Raw genomic sequence first — 16,646 nt, forward strand, 5'->3', positions numbered from 1 at the left:
CCTTGTGGGTTTTCAGAGGTGACTGCTGAACGTGCACATACCCAGCTCATACCCAATGGGGTACTTTTATCTGACCCAGGCTGAGTGTAAGCATTCAATTCAGAGAGGCATTTCCAGATGAGAAATGAGGACAAGAAAAGGATGTGTGCAAACCAGCTGGAAAATGCTCCCATATGAAGGTGATGACTGTTTAGAAATGAATGTCACTCTGATTTGGCACTGGCTGCTTTGGTGGGAAGGTGATGCTCCATCTAACACCAGCTACTGTTTTTCAGATCAACTTTTAGTTTTAATGAAGTGGAATAAATGATTTTGAATTAGTTATGCTAAAAAGAAGAAAGAACATGGAAGTCAGTTGATTTGACAGGTCAGGCAAAATATCTCACAAATTAGCAGCACATTTAACTGTAACAAGATGTGATGAGTCAAATTTCTCTGTGTATTGGTATCAGCTGGAATGGGATTACAGCAGCCTGTGCTTCTCAGGGCAGGTTGGCTAAAGCTATGTGGTCTTAAATTCTTCCAGAAACATAACAGGATATAAAAGCCAGGTGCAGGGGGGTGTTCTTTCTGAATTAAAAATTAACCTGATTTGTGTGGGAGATCTTAGCATGCCTGGTTTGCAATAGTTTGGAGCTGTGCCTGAGCCAGGTGAGTGCAACGCTTTGTTCATGTTCATCTGCAGTGCTATTGCTGGGATGGGGACCAAGGAATTAGAGTTGTGCTGCTTTGTTCATGTTAGCAGTTTTCAAGTGAAGCTGTTGGGGGATGTGTGGCTCCCGAATGAAATCTTATTGCTTACCTGTATTTTTACATCTGCTGTGATGAAGTTAGTTACCTAACTTTGTTCCTCCTCTGCCCTTTGCTAAAGCAAGGCAGTGCCTGAGATTGAAAGGTGTTCTGTACTGCTTAAAATATTTACTTGTTCAAGATGTGTATGCAACAGACTGTGGTGACAAAGGATAATACAGACACCTGCTCCCAACCCACCCTGCAAGAAGGTCCTGGTGGCTTGTATGAGGAGCAGCTCCCCAAGGAATGATGGAATCATAGAATAGCCTGGGTTGAAAAAGACCTCAAAGATCATCTAGTTTCAACCCCCTTGTTGTGAGCAAGGTCACCAACACCAGACCAGGCTGTGAGCACTGCCTGGCTCCTTGAGGAGCAGCTCTGCTGTCCCTGAGTAGCCTGTGATCCCCATGGCTGCAGGGTTGATGGAAGCAATGGAAGGCAGCTGTGGGCCTCTTCCATCCCTGTGTTGGGGTGCCCCGATGGGGGTCCTGCTTCATGTGCACTGAGGTGGCATCCAGAATGCAGTGTGTTTGTGCCTGGTCTTGTTGCAGCCATCTGGTAGCTGTGTGTGCTCCTGTGCAGCCCCTGCATCCCAGCGGATGGGTGTCAGCAATCTGCAGCTGTTTCCTTAACAGAAGCAATCCAAGGCACTTCCAGTGAATGGATCCCATGAATAATTAAGGATTTCTTCTTCGTTGTTTTCAGAAAGCAATGAGAATTTGAAATGGTTCGACTGAACGCTTAGATCTAATTAAGAAACAATTCAGCAAAGAAAAACCTTGATGCTTATTTTTCGTATTTGACTCTGTACAATACGAATTAAAATGTAAATTGTGCTTCGGAGTAGAGTGCTTCCATGGAAAGCTGAGAGCACATGTTGTGTGCTGAGTGTTTTGCAAATGGATTAGCTCAGACCTGGGTTTGTAGTTCCTGCAGATGGGCTAAATTCTACCTTGGGGCTTACGTTCCTGTTAGTCACACAGCTGTTTGTATATTTTTCTGCTCTACATGTTGTTGATATAACAGAGTGATTAAATATGAAGTACATATATACATATTTTCCTGCAAGAGATCGTGATTAATGTATTTAGTTTTGAGTTCAGATGAAAAAATGAGAAATAGTTGGAGAACCAGTGGGTGAAGAGCTCTTACGGTCTGAGCTGTTATCAGCAGCACTGAATTGCTGAGAGATCTGCAGTGCTCTGAGGCTGAAGGATTAGTGCTGTCTTCAGCAATCCCAAGCAGTTCTTGATCTCAGGTGATGAGCAGTGCTCAGGGCTGTGTTTTACAAGTTGAGAGCAGAGAGGTTTGGCTGTGCTCAGCACGGTCCTTCAGAAAGCTCACATCTCTGACTTGTACTGAGATGCCTGCTTCTGCCCATAGGGCTGCCTGTTGGTGTTCTACCTGAAGTAACAGCCTTATTACGCCCTGTCCAGCTCCCAGTGTGGGTCAGAGTAATACCTGAATTGTTTGTGTGCTGATAAAAATGGTATTGGTGGTAGTAGGTGATAAAGTGTGCTGTCTTAGCTGGAGATCACTGAACCACTAATGTTGGAAAGGACCTCTAAGATCAAGTCCAACCTCTTCAGATCCCCACCATGCCTGCCAAGGCAAAGAGCTGTCCCAAAAATCATGACACTGGCTGTCATTTTCAGAGACTTTTTCCAAGTAATTAAGCTTCTGAACGAGTTTCAGAAAAGCTTTGAGGCTTATGCCTCTTCAGATGCAGGTCTCTCATGAACTTGGTTGTGCATGGAACACCTGGAGCAGATGTGTTCTAGTGTGGCTGTGGTAGCTCTGAGCAAATATTAAGAACAGATGGACCTTAACTAAGGTTGTGAAGGAGAGGAGCTTTGAAGTTTGCATAGCTTCCATTCCATTTTCCCACGTGACTGTGCTTGCAGCAGGCAGGAGGTGGGCTGCCATCTGAGAGCGACCCAAATGCCCACTGTGTGGCTCCAAGCAGAGCTGTGCCCCTCCAGCGTTTTGGGGCACGAATCTTCCCAACTCTTCAACCCAATGGATGGTTTGCCATCCTCTTGAAGATGTCCTTAATCAGAAACAAGGGCTTAGGCAGAAGGACTTAAGGAAGAGTTAGAGTATGTGGTTTTCTGGTAGAAATCAGCTCTCTGCCTCAGGATGGAGTGTCTGATCCCAGCCAGAGACCTCTCCAGGAATGCTCACAGCTGAAGGGTGAGGATAAGAGCTGTGTTCCTCCCCAGCAGGGCTCAGATTCCAAGCTTCCAGTCCCTGTCATTCTGTGGCATTTAAGGTTTGGGACATCAAGTCAGCTTGCTTCTCTTATTGACTGTTTAACAGAGGTACACATGGACTTCAGCTACTGCTTGACGATTTGGGAATCGCCTTGCACTGTCCTGCAACTGTCCTATCTTATTTATCTATCATGTCTGAATCATGTTGCCCTATAAGATTATTATTTTTTTCCCTTCTACTTCCAGAAACTTTATATCCCAGGTTTGGCATCCTCTTTTCTGAGCCTTGCTGTTGTATTCTGCAAATACTTCCAAAGGATGTGCTCTACATCCAGAAAATAAATGCAGTGATGGAGGGCGCTCATGTGAAACAGTTCTGCATCTCAGGTGTCAAAGGTAGATAAAATATGTACCGGCTCCTGACAAGCATTAGATTTTGTCACTGCGTTAATGCTGGTTACATATCACTCAGATAGGAGGAATTCTTGCTTCTTGATTTATGTTCACTGGCAATGAAATGTCCACGATGATTAATTACGGCCCCGGATGATAGCGCCCTTACTCATACCTCCCTGCCCTGAATGATTGAAATTAATACATATATTTGTATTGCTGTGGAATTTGCCATTAGCTGTTAAAATATTTGCACACTTGACAGGCTGTGAAGGGATTTAGTTGAGACTTATTTTTGTAATCAGTAACTTGCTACTTTTTAATCGTGGTTTATAGCTGGGAAAGAATAAGGTTAAGGATGAAATGATGGAAGTATTTACAGGAAAAATTGTTATGACAGCTTTGGCAATTTGAGTTCTTAAACCATCATTTTCTGTGAGCGTTCTTAAAGGCTTTTGCCTTTATATTTTGTCATAATTAAGTCTATAAATTGCCCTTAGAGTCTGTATTTCCGAAAGATCAGACCCAGATACTTACCTGGACAAAGTGGAGGACTGCTGCCCTGTCAGGAAAGCATGCAGCCAGCAGAGCATCCAGAAATACCTCTGTTGCCTGTGCAGACATGTAGCCACCTACATTTACCCATCATTTGGGTGGTGCTTTTTCTTTTTTTTTTTTTTTTTTTTTTTTCCTCTATGAAATTCATTTGTTTTGAGAACTCTTTGAGTGTACGCTCACTGAGCCAAGAAGGGACAGAATCATACCTGGTAACGGTCTGAGATAGTTTGTATTAACATTGAGCAGCTGAAAAAACACGGGGGAAAATCAAACCCAACCCAAACTCCCTTTATCATATACTCATAGAATGGCTTGTGTTGCAAAGGACCTCAAGGATCATGAAGCTCCAACCCCCTGCCACAGGCAGGGCCTCCAAGCTCCACATTTCACAGCAGCCCAGGCTGCCCAGAGCCCCATCCAACCTGGCCTTGAACATCTCCAGGGATGGACGGGGCATCACAGCCTCTCTGGGCAGCTGTTCCAGCACCTCACCGCTCTCTCTGTAAAGAACTTCCCTGACATCCAACCTCAGTCTCCCCTCCCTCAACTTCAAGCCATTTCCCCTTGTCCTGCAGTTATCTACCCTGTCAAAGAGTTGACTCCCCTCCTGTCTGTAGGCTCCCTTTAGGTATTGAAAAGCTGCAATGAGGTCACCCTGCAGCTGCCTTTTCTCCAGGCTGAACAAGCCCAGCTCCCTCAGCCTGTCTTTGCAGGGAGATGTTCCAGCCCCCTGATCATCTTTAGTCACATTGCATTTCTTTGCTAAACAGGAACGTGGTATTTCCCATGCCTGGAACAGCCAGCTCTTCCCTCTGATTCTGTGCATTCTTTTCAGTTCTTCACATGTTCTTACTCAGAGGTGATGCTTTCTGTTTTTCTTGCTTTTGTTTTTTTTTTTATTTGGTTTTTACTGGGACTAAAATGCTCCTCTGAAGTTCCTGGCCAACTTCGGTTCTGACTTTACCTTCCCTGCCTCAGTTCCCTATGTGTGAAGTGGAGATAATGCTGCTGCCTTGACTTGTCAGCATAATTAATACCATGAAGTGCTCAGGTAGTGACAAACAGCAGAGAAGAGCCCGAAGGAAATGAAAAATCCTTCATTCAGAGCAGTGTTTGGTCAGCAGGCAGGAGATAAGGCCTCTGACATACTGGAAATACTGAATACGCGCTCAGCGAATGCAGTGCTCATCCTGTGTGCGAGGAGGTGGGAGCACATGCAAAGTGCTGATGGTGCAATGGAAGACATGCAAATAAATGGGATGCATGAGGTGAGGGTGCAGGGGCAACAATGCCAAGTGTTTCTGCGTTCCTTGGGTGTCTTTCTGTAAAAATGGTTGTGTTGAAACAGCTACAGCAAAAACGCTTTTAATAAAAACAGTGACCGCTTCAATTAGAAAAACGTTTCTTTGGCCAGATCAATAGAACTTCTCATTACTTCTGAAAGTGTAGCATCTTATGGATCACAGGCCAGGTGTCCTATGAGGGAATCGCAGAATATCCTGAGTTGGAAGGGTCTTATAGGGATCACTGAGTACTGTTGCCTCTGGACTTAATTTGTAAGGGGAAAAAAGGAAACTTTCACTCCCCGACGTGCCTAGAAAGGCACATGCATGAAGGTGAAGTGGTTTTGCCATGCATACAGTTCAGTCAGTGGCATCAGGGAAACCATATTCAGATCTCTGGGGCTTCCAGAAGGATTTCCAGAAGCTTCTGCTTGAGAAGCTCAGAAGCATGGAGGTCCCATTGATGCTGGGAGGACAAACTGCACCCAGTGGAGGCCCCGGCTGCTGCTCATGAAGGGCTCTGGGAAGCACGCATGGGGCTCACTGCTGCCATTTGAGTGTTGCTGAGATTGATGGCAATGCGACTCATCCCCTTCCCCAAATGATTTTTAATTTTCTTCAAATGGAAGCAATTACAGCTTTTTTTTCTTTCCAGGAGATAAAATGTCTTTGAAATTCTTTCAGATATAGAGTCAAACTGCACCCTGAATTAAAGGATGTACAAAGTCTGGTCCGTCATTCTGCTCCCAGATTTAAATTAAATATCTTACTGCAGATTTCCACCTTCTGAGCCCACTGCACCTTTTTCAGCTGTTTGGGGACAGATGGTGACCTTCTTCACACATGAAGGCATCGTCCTGTTACCGCCTTCTATCATCCTTGCCAGCTCTTTCTCATTTACATCAAGGAACATGAAAAGTGATAAATGTTAAGAGCAAAGCCCCGTGTGAGCAGCGTGGCATTGCTGTCACCAGAGAAAGAAAACTCTGCGTTTAGAGAATATCTCTGAAATGTTAACAAGAAAGCCCATATAAATCTGTACCTGCTTAAAATGCGCCTTCGTAAAATCATTGTCACAGATGGTGAGGAAAATAATTTAAGTACTGTATATATGCACAGGAGTGCGCTCATTTACATGGCTTTCTGCAGCAATAGATTCTCACAGCTCTTATGAATTTCACTGGCTTCTGTATTTGCAAGCAGATCAAAACAAACTCATACAGCAGCCCCTGGATTGCCTTCAAGGAGAAATTTGTTTTCTGTTGAAATGATCATTTAAGAGGCTAACAAAGTAGTTAATGTGATGCCAAACATCTTTGGCAAATAACAGCTCCTTCTGATGTTTATTAAATGGATTTCCTTCAGCTCCTTAGATCTTGTGGTCAGCCAGATGTGCTGTTCCAGTGGGATTTGTGGATGGCACATGGATGAAACCAGCCCACAGGTTTTCCTCTGACACAGAATCGCTTGGGTTGGAAGGGACCCCAAGGATCATAAAGCTCCAACCCCCCTGCCACAGGCAGGGCCACCAACTTCCATATCTAATACTGGACCAGGGCACCTCCAGGGGCGGGGACACCTGGGAATGCAGAGCATGCGAAGTGAGATCTTGCAGTGGGTGCAGTCACTGCACATCTCACTGCAGCTGTGCGTCAGCTCCCAGCCCGCCCCTGTGCCAGCACTGGTGGGTTGTTCCAAGCACTGTCTGATTTACTTGCTGGTTTGCTGGAGGTTTTTTCAAAAGTTGTTAGGAGAATGTGAAGCTGCTGAAGCAAATGAGGTGGCTCTGAAGAAGCACAGGGCTGGGGGAGAGGGTGCAGTGTGCTCAGCTCCCTGCAGACTGGATTTCATCTCTTCTCATGGTTACAGTGGAAAACTGCATTGAAAGGGGGCTGGGAGACTGTGTTTAGCTTAATTACTACCCAATGAAATGCACAGTGAAACCTGTGGGTTGAAGGATAGGGGAGCACTTGGAGCTGTTCTGCCACATATGGCGGTGCTCCCCTCCTTAGACTCTGTGAAGTGAATCCTGCTGCTTTCTTTATTTCTATTTTTAAGTTGTAAGGTCTGTAAAGTAGTGGGGTTTTTGTTATTGAGTTATTTTCCCCCTCTCCTTGGTTTTATGGACACACCTCTGGTGTCTCCAACAATGGTTCCTTGGTTCCATTTGTGGTCTCAGAAGGACAGCGGACAAATCTTCTACTGTAATACTGCAGCAGGTTTCTTTCTTGCATGTGAACTTGTGGTGTAGGCTTGGGAACTGTTTCTGAAGTGAGCCGAGGGCTCTGACTTTCACCAGGCTCTGGAGAGGTGGGAGATGCGTTTGATGGTAACTGCTGTTTTCAGGTGAGGTGTGCCTGACAAACAGCTCAGCGCCTGAGTTTTACAGCTCACTGCTGCTTCCTACACTCAGCATTGCCTTCTCTCCCTGTGTTTGCATCGACCCTCTGCACTGATTTATTGCCATCGCTGATCAAATTCCTTGTGAAAGAACAAAGGGCTTCTTGGCTTTTGACACAGAAACCTTTTAATTATAAATAAGTTTGAGAGGGGCAAATCCTGCACAAGTTGCAAATTCACTAATTGCATTTCTTATGAATGATTCTGTTGGAAATGTAATTGCAGAGAGGAAGAGATGGTTCCATAGGTGTCATAGGTGGAGCTTACAATGACTTGTTAATTCTCCCTTGTATCTGATGTGTCAGTGAAACTGTGCTTGCTGTCTTTATGGCTTTCCCCCACAAGCTCATTTGAGACACATGCCTATAAAATTCCTGGTGTGCTGTATAAGTCTGAGGAACATAACTCATGTTGTTCTGAAACTTTTCAAGTTCTCCAGTTCTCTTGTCATAAACTGGCGTCACCTGGTTGTCGATGTGCCTGGAGATGGGGATGGCAATCCGGAGCCCAAGGCTCCAATCCTTGGGGTGGAACTGCAGCAAAGGTGCAGCTGGGGTGGGTGTGAGTTATGCTGCATGAAAGTAAGGCCAACAGTAACTTGGCATTATTTAATCTTGAACTGATGTGCCAGAGGTTTAGCACGCTGCTGGAAGCTAAATTCAATTATGATTTTGTTTCATGCATAATTACTAAATATGGTTTAATGCCGTTCGCATAGCTTCAAATTAGCTGTGCTACAGGATAGGTGAGGCTCCTGCCTGCTGAGACAGCACTGAACCCATGGTGCTGCTTAAAAGCAGTTGTTCTCATTGTTATTCACCAATAGTCACAGTTGCCCTATGCAAACCCACGGATGGCTGTGAATTCTCATGGCTTAGCTCCACATTCATAGTTAGATTAGCACCTGCTCTTCCTTCTTCAGGGAAATCACAGAAGTCGCATCTCCCCCGATTGATAACATAGATGCTTTTCCAAAAATACTCCGCATTAAGATAAAAAGGAAAGATCCCTTTTACAGCTCGTTACCGCGTGCCTCATAAAATTATTTCTTAGAACCTTTACCCTCTGGATTTTCTTCTCCACGGAGATGATCTGTAAGCTGAAATGCTGTTTGCATGGCGAAAGGGGAGCAAACAGAGAAGCGGGTGGAGTGGACAGCAATGGGATTTGTGCTCCGTGCTGCTGGGATGGGGCAGGGAGGGCCGGGGTGGGGGGGTTGAGGGTGTAGGGCTCCTCCAGGGTCCCGATGTGCCCCTCCTCTGGGCACCTCGACCTCTTGGAACTCTGCAAATGCTTCTCTGCTAAAGATGGAACGGACCGCTGAGATGCGAACTTTGTATCCTGGACTGAGGTGACATTTAGAAAATTAATGAAAACTTACAAACCAGAATGATCAGTGCCTGGGGGCAATGGGACAAATGATGCTGGAGCTTTTCATCTGAACTAACGCTACTTATGGCAGCAAAATATCCACGTGTGCGGGCTAAAGGGGATTTAACAACACCCTCCATGAATACAGCTTTTCAGAGAGATAACCTGTCCTGTTGCAAAGGTTACATCTCTCGCTTTGTTCTCTTCGTACAGCAGCCCAAGGCTGGCCTACAGCTCGCTGCTGTGGCACAAATAACAGGAAAATGATGGTGAGATCCTTCAAGCTGAATAATAGAGGTATTTGTGGGCACAAAAACGATGACTATATTTAATGAGCTAGAAACTGTGTGCTGCTAATTTATTTCCGGAGCTGTTTCAGTGATAGAGATACAGCAGCGTTAAACTTCTCTCTACATTCCCCTTCTAATCTCAAGTAGCAGTAAGTATGGTAATTAGCTTTTACAAAAAGTAGGTATTCAAGGGAAGCTTAATTGCATAAAGTCAAGTGCATCGAGGCGCTGATAACTCGCTTACACAAAGCCCTGTGCAGGGCAAATATTTGTGGTTTGCACGGCTGTGGCACCGGGCGGCGGGGCTGAGGAAAGAGGCTCACGCAGCGCTGAGGATAAACAATAAAGCAGAGTTATTCCCTACTGGGGATTTGGAGTCATAGCTCATTAAATTCTCTGGCATAATACAAGTTATTCTTTCATTGTGCACGGTGCAGGTACTGCTTTGTTTTGGGCTGATGGATGTGGTGCACGTTGCTCGTCCCAGGGGCTCTAATTGAGAGCAGCTCGTCAAAGCCAGAGTTGTGCTGGCACTGCCTCTGAAGCTGCCACGTCAGAGCCCGCTGGGTTATCCTCCTTCTTTATTTCACTTTATATTTTGCTTTATATTGCGGCTGATTATCATTAAAAAGATGGATGTTTTCCTTGGAAGATGAATGAATACAGTCAAATGAGATTTAATTTTAGATTTTAAATGCAGTTATTGTCTTCTGGCTTCTGACAAACAACCAAATACCTGACTCCTTCCCAGATTGTGCTCATCTCCCCTGGAGGCATCAAACATATCGATATCCATATTTTACTCTAAGGCATAAGAACCAAAAAGGCTCCACAATGGCTGTAGTGATGCCATAGGATGTGACCAGCTGCCACTGGCTTGAAAGTTATCCATCAGCAAGGTGAGATGCCAGCAGCCCTCCTCCTAGCACTAAACAAGGCATGGGCACATCTGAGATAGCAAGGCTGCTTGGCTTTCTGTTAGAAGAGCTTTAACTCCCCTAAGATCTGCATAGAACATCTCACACCTGAAATTCTCTCTGATCTACCACACAGATGATGATCTAATGTCTAATTTGAAGGTGAACAAAGAGTTGATTAGAATGAAAACTCTAACTTTCTTAGAAGTACCTGTGGTGTCTCTCTTCATTTAATGCTATCATCCACCAACAGTTAGATCTGAAAGAAGAGGAACCCACAGCTAACCCCAGCAGTGGCCCAATCCCGATGTGCTGAGGAGTGCTGCTTCAACCCGATGGGAGGCGGGTAGACCTTGGTGTGGCTGCAAATGTGCTTTTCTTCTGAAGCAAATTTTGGATCATTTCAAGGTGTTACCATTTCTGTCACACTGTTAAGTGATTAATTAACAGACAAAAGTGTCTACTCTATCTTCATCTTCTCATAATTACTAAATGCTCGGATGGAGCTGATTCAAACCTTTTTATTACTGCTTTTTTTCCCAAGTGGTTGAGAGATAAACACATGCATTACTGTAAACCCACAGCTTTATTCTAAACGATAGTTACTGCTTTTTGCATCTAAAACTATAACATTTGCATCTTCAGTAAATGGTTACTATAAAATCCAGCATTATTTTTCTATTTGGGATTTATATTGTACGTAATACATGATTTGAATTGTCACTTAGGCTGCAGAACACACGTGCTATGTCACTCTTGATGGCTTCCTTTGAGATCAACTGAAAAAGTGAAAGAGAAGAAATAATTGCGTGTTGGGTCAAGATAGCAGTGCAATGATTTGGCTGTTGCTCGAAGGTATAGCAACCTCAGCATCCATAATACATAACATGCAGTTATATGAATAAATCTCTGCTAGCATTCAGTTCAGTGGCTCCTTAGCCTTAGAAGATCTCTTCTGCATGTGCGTTCTGCAGCGGTGTGACAGGTATGGTCTGTTTATGGAGAGCTCCTGGTGGGGTTCAGTGGTGTGCTCTGCAGTACTGTGTGAGATTCACTGGTCCTGGAGACAGGTAGCAGGGACAGCAACCCTGACTGACGTGCTGTAGGGTGAAATGGACTGCAGGGCTCACTCCTGTCAGTGCCATTTTGGGGATCCTGTTGGCCTGTGAAAAAACTGAACCAAGTTCCATATTTTATGTTCTGTCTTACATCTGAACGATATGAAGCTTGGGGGTGAACTTGCATTTTATTGCAGTCGCATTTACTTGATGTAAGCTGCTAAAGCATGTTCTTTGTTTTATTAAAGGACTCAAAAAGTGCTTTCTGAGATAGCGGTGTGAAAGGATCCCTTAATGAGTCACTGCTGAAAATCCAATCGATCATTTCTGAAACATCAGCATATACAGAGTGGTCAAACAATGCCAAGTGGGGCAGGAGCTGCAATCTCTCCCAAGCACAAATAAATCATGATCAGCACTCTTAATAAAACTGGATTCCACTTGGCAGCGTGACCTGAGATAGGGATGGCAATTACTGCTTAGCACTGCCATTTTTTGGCCGCTATGCTGGTTGCAGCATAGGGAGCAGTGGGTGTTTCCTCCTCCAGCTCAAGGACTTACTGAGCTGACTGTCAGACCCTTGTACCCCTCCTAGACTGCCCCCAGGACAGCTCACCAGCTCCAGCTCTGCTTTGAAAAGTGCTGCAGAAATGTGCTTTACTCTAAACTGGTTTCAAAACTGGGATTCTTTTTCCTCTTAGGAGTTGTGTGGTCTTCTCATCTCAACTGCAGCAGTGCCAGGTTAGAAATATTTTGTGGGAGATGCTGCAGCAATGTGCAATTATTAGTTGGGGATTGGCGGAAAAAACTTCAGTTTGTTGCTGATTGCCTTGAAATGCTGTGTGTGGTGATAACAGATTTGTGGTTCAGTGTCTGCCTTCATTATTCCTTCCCCAGTCTTTCAGAGACTCATTTGTCAGTTGTGACTCTGATACTTTTCTCACTCTCTGCACTTTGGAGCACTGCTGAGGCTCACAGTGTTCTGTCCCCAGTTCCAGGACACACCTATCCTCATGCTGCTTATTTAGGGGAATGCAATCTCTATTCAGTATTTCATAACCTCTCTAAAGCTACTGTGCTCTTCTTGGAATACCATTCAGCAGCATTCACGGTGTTCTAGTGAGATATGTGATGCAGGAGCTTTTCCACAACAGAGATCTTGTCGTTCTTCAGCCTCAGCTCTGCACAGAAGTGCCTCTTCCAAATTCCATGTGGATATTGAAATAAGTGCCACCGCAGTGATCAGATGCTGTGCACACAAAGGGCAGAGCTGGGACTGACAATTTGAGCAATAATTACTTACCAGTGATGTTTCCCAAACCTAGTAAGCCAGAGGTGATATTTCAGTCCTAAAATATTTATAGAAGTGTTTGGAATAGAATACTAAGACTATTCTTTAATAGTGACTTCCAGTGAGAAACTACGGTCCGTGATAAAGGATGCAGTACAAATGCATGTAGGGTTGAGTAACTCATGGGGAGGTTCATCTTTTCCTCTCCAAGCACACAAAGCCCAACTGATGCATCCCATTCAGGCTATAGAGTGAGGGGAGGACTTCAGATAAAATTTGATTCTAAATCCATTCATTACAGCAAAACAGTAGGAGATATTTCTGAAAGTGACAGCAGCTTCTGAGACTTTGGGTGAATGCATCTGAAATGAGGAAACAACATTTTAGTTCATGGGCTAAAGAGCCATTTTAAATTTAGGTAAGATTTTTACAGGAGTAACATGTTATTCCCTTCAGAGTCCCTCTAGAATCATTGTTAGCAGAGATTCATTGAGCATTTGTCATTAATCTGTGATGAAAAGGTGAAAACTAACGCTGTGCTCATCTCCAGGCTTAAGAAAATGTGGGGTGAAATGCCAAGCATTGTTATCACGTTGTGTCCAAAGGTGTGTGTGTCCTGAAGGGTTTACAGATGCAGAGCACATTGAAATGGTTTGGAAGTCGTATTGCAAAATGCAGAAATCTGATTGATGAATAGGAGGAAATTAAAGTGATATGGCATACCTAATTATTTTTGTTTTTGACTTAGAAATATCATAACTGTCATAAAACCAAAATTGTCTTTTGATTGTAGTAATATGCATTGAAATAATGTGTCGGAAAGTTAATCTTCTGGATCTTATGAAATAGCTTATGAAATAACTTTTTCTTTTTTTGTACCAAGGATGCATTTCCTCTAAAAAGTTTTCGTTCGTTGGAAATACCGTTAGGAATGAAATGATGCTGTGCCTCTCACAGAGACCTGGCGGGTTGTCCATGCGCAGCAGGGAGGCTCAGCTCCTTGCTCAGGCCTGGCTTCACTGCAATGGTTTGTTTGTGGGAACCCCTGTGGCCCTACTGCCTCTGTGCCAGGAGAATGAGCCGTGGAGGGCAGCCCCATATAGAGAGGACAGGTCTCTGAGTAGTTTTCCTCCATGGCTTTGGGCAAGTCCTTTCTCACAGTTATAAAATCATAGAATTGTTATTGAAAATATTGTTGGGAAAGACCTCTGAGATCCCCAAACCACCCCCACAGTGCCCACTGCCTGCGTCCCTCCATGCCACGTCCCCATGGCTCTGGAACACCTCCCAGGACCCACCACCCCCCAGGCAGCCCGTTGTGCTCAGGATCTGCCCTTGGGAAAGCCTGGGAACATCTCTTCATAAGGATTTTTGTTCTTTTGAGAAAGTGAGAAGAACATCCAGGAAAAGTGTGGCACTACGTATGAGAGCTCATTGGGATGCTGGAGAAACAGAGCCCATCCCAGTGGGCAGCCCTCACTGCAGGCTGATGCCTTACAGCACAAGAGGAGCTTCACATTTTCCATTTAGTGCACTGTTGGCCAACTCAACGTTGACTGATTTATATTCAACAGGAAAATTGGATTTCAAAGTACCTCAAGGAGTGCTGCAAGAAGGCAGCCAGCCTAACAGGAAGATTATTCTGCAATATCAATGAATAATGTAGCTAATGAATTAGATCTAACCACCTAAGGTTCAATCTGTTCGAGATGTGCAGAAATGCACATGAAAATGAGTTTTTGTATTAAAAATACCATAATTCAATTTTTTTTTTATTTCCAACAGAATATACATTACCTGAGTACTTCATTTTATGTACAGTTGCAGGGTAAATGTTATTACACCATGCGAATTTAGTCTAAATACTAAAAGAAATATTGAGTTATCTCACATCTGTCATAAACCTGTTCTTTTGGTTATTTGTTTTTGCAGTGCATCCACATCAGGAGTCATAGGAAAAAATGATACTCAATATTTACTCCATTAATAGGGATATTAGTCAGAAGTGTTGGATTATTCATGATGAAGAAGAGCATAATTCTGACTAACATCAGTGGTCACCGTTATCCATCGTTTGTCTTGGAACACTTGGGGTCATTCTGGTCGCCTTGAGATCCTGCTTGCAGTGGCTTCTTGCTGGTGAGGTGGGTGGGGAATTCTGTCATGGATAAGAATCATCTTCGAATTCCTGCACTTTCTCAGGTTTTTTCCTTCATTGGTAAATATTCTTAGCTTGGCATTTTATGCACAATAAGTTTAATTTTAGGAGAATTTGTCATTTTGTTTTAATGACTCATTAAAATGCCATTTTGTTTATGGCTTGCCTTCACTTGAGGCAGAATTCGAGAAGTTTTATGATTTATAAAAATGAAGTTACACTACCTGAAGCTGAATGATTTCTACCTATGAAATCTCCATGGGGAAGGTGCAGTGATTGCTGGCAGCTCGGTGAGTATCCGATGTTTGAACGTGCACAGGCATTTTTCAACAAGAGTGCCCTGAAGAGTTCTTCTGTTGTTCTTTAACTTCTTAACATTCTGTTTTAAATAGAGAAGTTGAAGGCTGAAGTGGGATGGTGGGATTGAGATGGCAGGCAGCAGCAGTTCAGGGTGATTCAGTCTGACTAGCAAGAAATGATCTTTGTATCGAAATGGATTCACTCACTGAACTTTCACAGCTTCTTCCAAAAGCTGCTCCAGCTTTCAAAATTAATAAGAATATACCTTTAAAAATCATCAGTATAATTGATGTTTAAAAGAAAGCACGTGCATCCATAGGCCAGGAAGAGCCTGGTGGGCTCAGGTGCCACCCACCCATGTTGGGGACCACTGGCAGACTCCAGGCAGCATTTGCCCACTGAGTGCCTTCTCCCTTCGTGCCCTTATTCCCAGTGTCAGCAACACCACGGATAACTGCAGTGTGTCCTTGAATCTTTTTCTTTCTGGTTGTGTTTCACGACTGGTGAATTCAATACTAGGGAGTTGAGGCTGTTGTGCCTTCCATGATGAGCTGCAGCAATGGGCAGAGGCAGGAGTTACTCCTGGAGAGATGAAAACAGAAGGAAAAGTTCATCTATTTCAATGAGAGGTGAAGTAGAATATACAGGCTGAGGCTAAAGTATGCCAACAGGGCTGGCTGTAATGAGGCTATATGTCTTACAAGCAGTAACAATTATATTCCCATTACTAAAGCACACGTAAGCAATGAAGACAATTGTGCTGCAGTCGCTGTGGGGCTGTGTTACTGAGTGCACCCAGGAATCAGTCATGTATTTCATATACGGACAGCTGTACTTCAGCTCTCACCCTGGCATGTATCAGGAATCTCTTCTGGAATCCGCACAAGGAGAAGAACTGGAAGTCAAGAGAGAAAGCAAGCAAGCCGACCTACTGAGTAGTATTTGAGGAGGGGATGCAGGATAAAAGCATTCCTTTGCTAACGATCAGCAGCTTGGTAAATCCTGGCTTGCAGCAGGCACCCCAGCCTGCCCGAAGTGCTGTCCCAAAATCACTGCGGGCTCAGGTATCCCAGCCAGCACAGCCCTGTATTTCCTCAGGCTTACTTTTCTCCTGGCTGTCATCTGAACTTTCCTGTTTTGTTTTTTTTTGCTTTTCAGAACAGGAAGAGTATTTGCCTTCTGCGGCTGTGACGTTTACTGCATAATGAAGCCACGGTGCGGGATTTGAGCTGCAAATCACTCGATAACTGCCCAGTTAAGTGGCTGCAGGAGAGGATCTGTGCACACACGGGAAATGGATTTTCTGGAGGGCGGGCTGGGAGCAGCATCCCTGCTCCAATGTAGAGCTGTTGGGTGGAGCATGTGGCAATGTTGTGGCTTTGTTTTGTTTTTGGTGGCTTTTTTTTAATACATTTTTTTTCATTGGAGGGTGCCACCCGCTCACTTTGAATCTTTATACATAGACTAGATGAAATCGTACTCGGTTTTGTTGATTTAAATTAAGCCTGTATATTGGAACGTGATGTGAATGTACTCTGTGCTGCCCTGTGGCTGTTCTACATGGTGCTTCTGCGAGCTTTTAAGGCACAAACAGATCTACGTGCTTTATAGTTACGCTGTGA

The 16,646-nt window shown here is 44.2% G+C and overlaps 1 long non-coding RNA gene across 1 annotated transcript; it reads left to right on the plus strand.

Moving 5' to 3' along the window:
• The first annotated feature begins 542 nt into the window (after nucleotides 1-542).
• On the plus strand, nucleotides 543-16,428 carry LOC128078600 (uncharacterized). The gene is made up of 4 exons (XR_008205719.1): nucleotides 543-651; nucleotides 10,471-10,625; nucleotides 14,499-14,710; nucleotides 16,183-16,428. It is a non-coding gene; the product is annotated as an uncharacterized LOC128078600 (long non-coding RNA).
• Nucleotides 16,429-16,646: the final 218 nt, after the last annotated feature.

Source organism: Tympanuchus pallidicinctus, unplaced genomic scaffold, assembly GCF_026119805.1.
Source record: "Tympanuchus pallidicinctus isolate F22 unplaced genomic scaffold, pur_lepc_1.0 scaffold17, whole genome shotgun sequence".
NCBI classification, from domain to species: domain Eukaryota; kingdom Metazoa; phylum Chordata; class Aves; order Galliformes; family Phasianidae; genus Tympanuchus; species Tympanuchus pallidicinctus.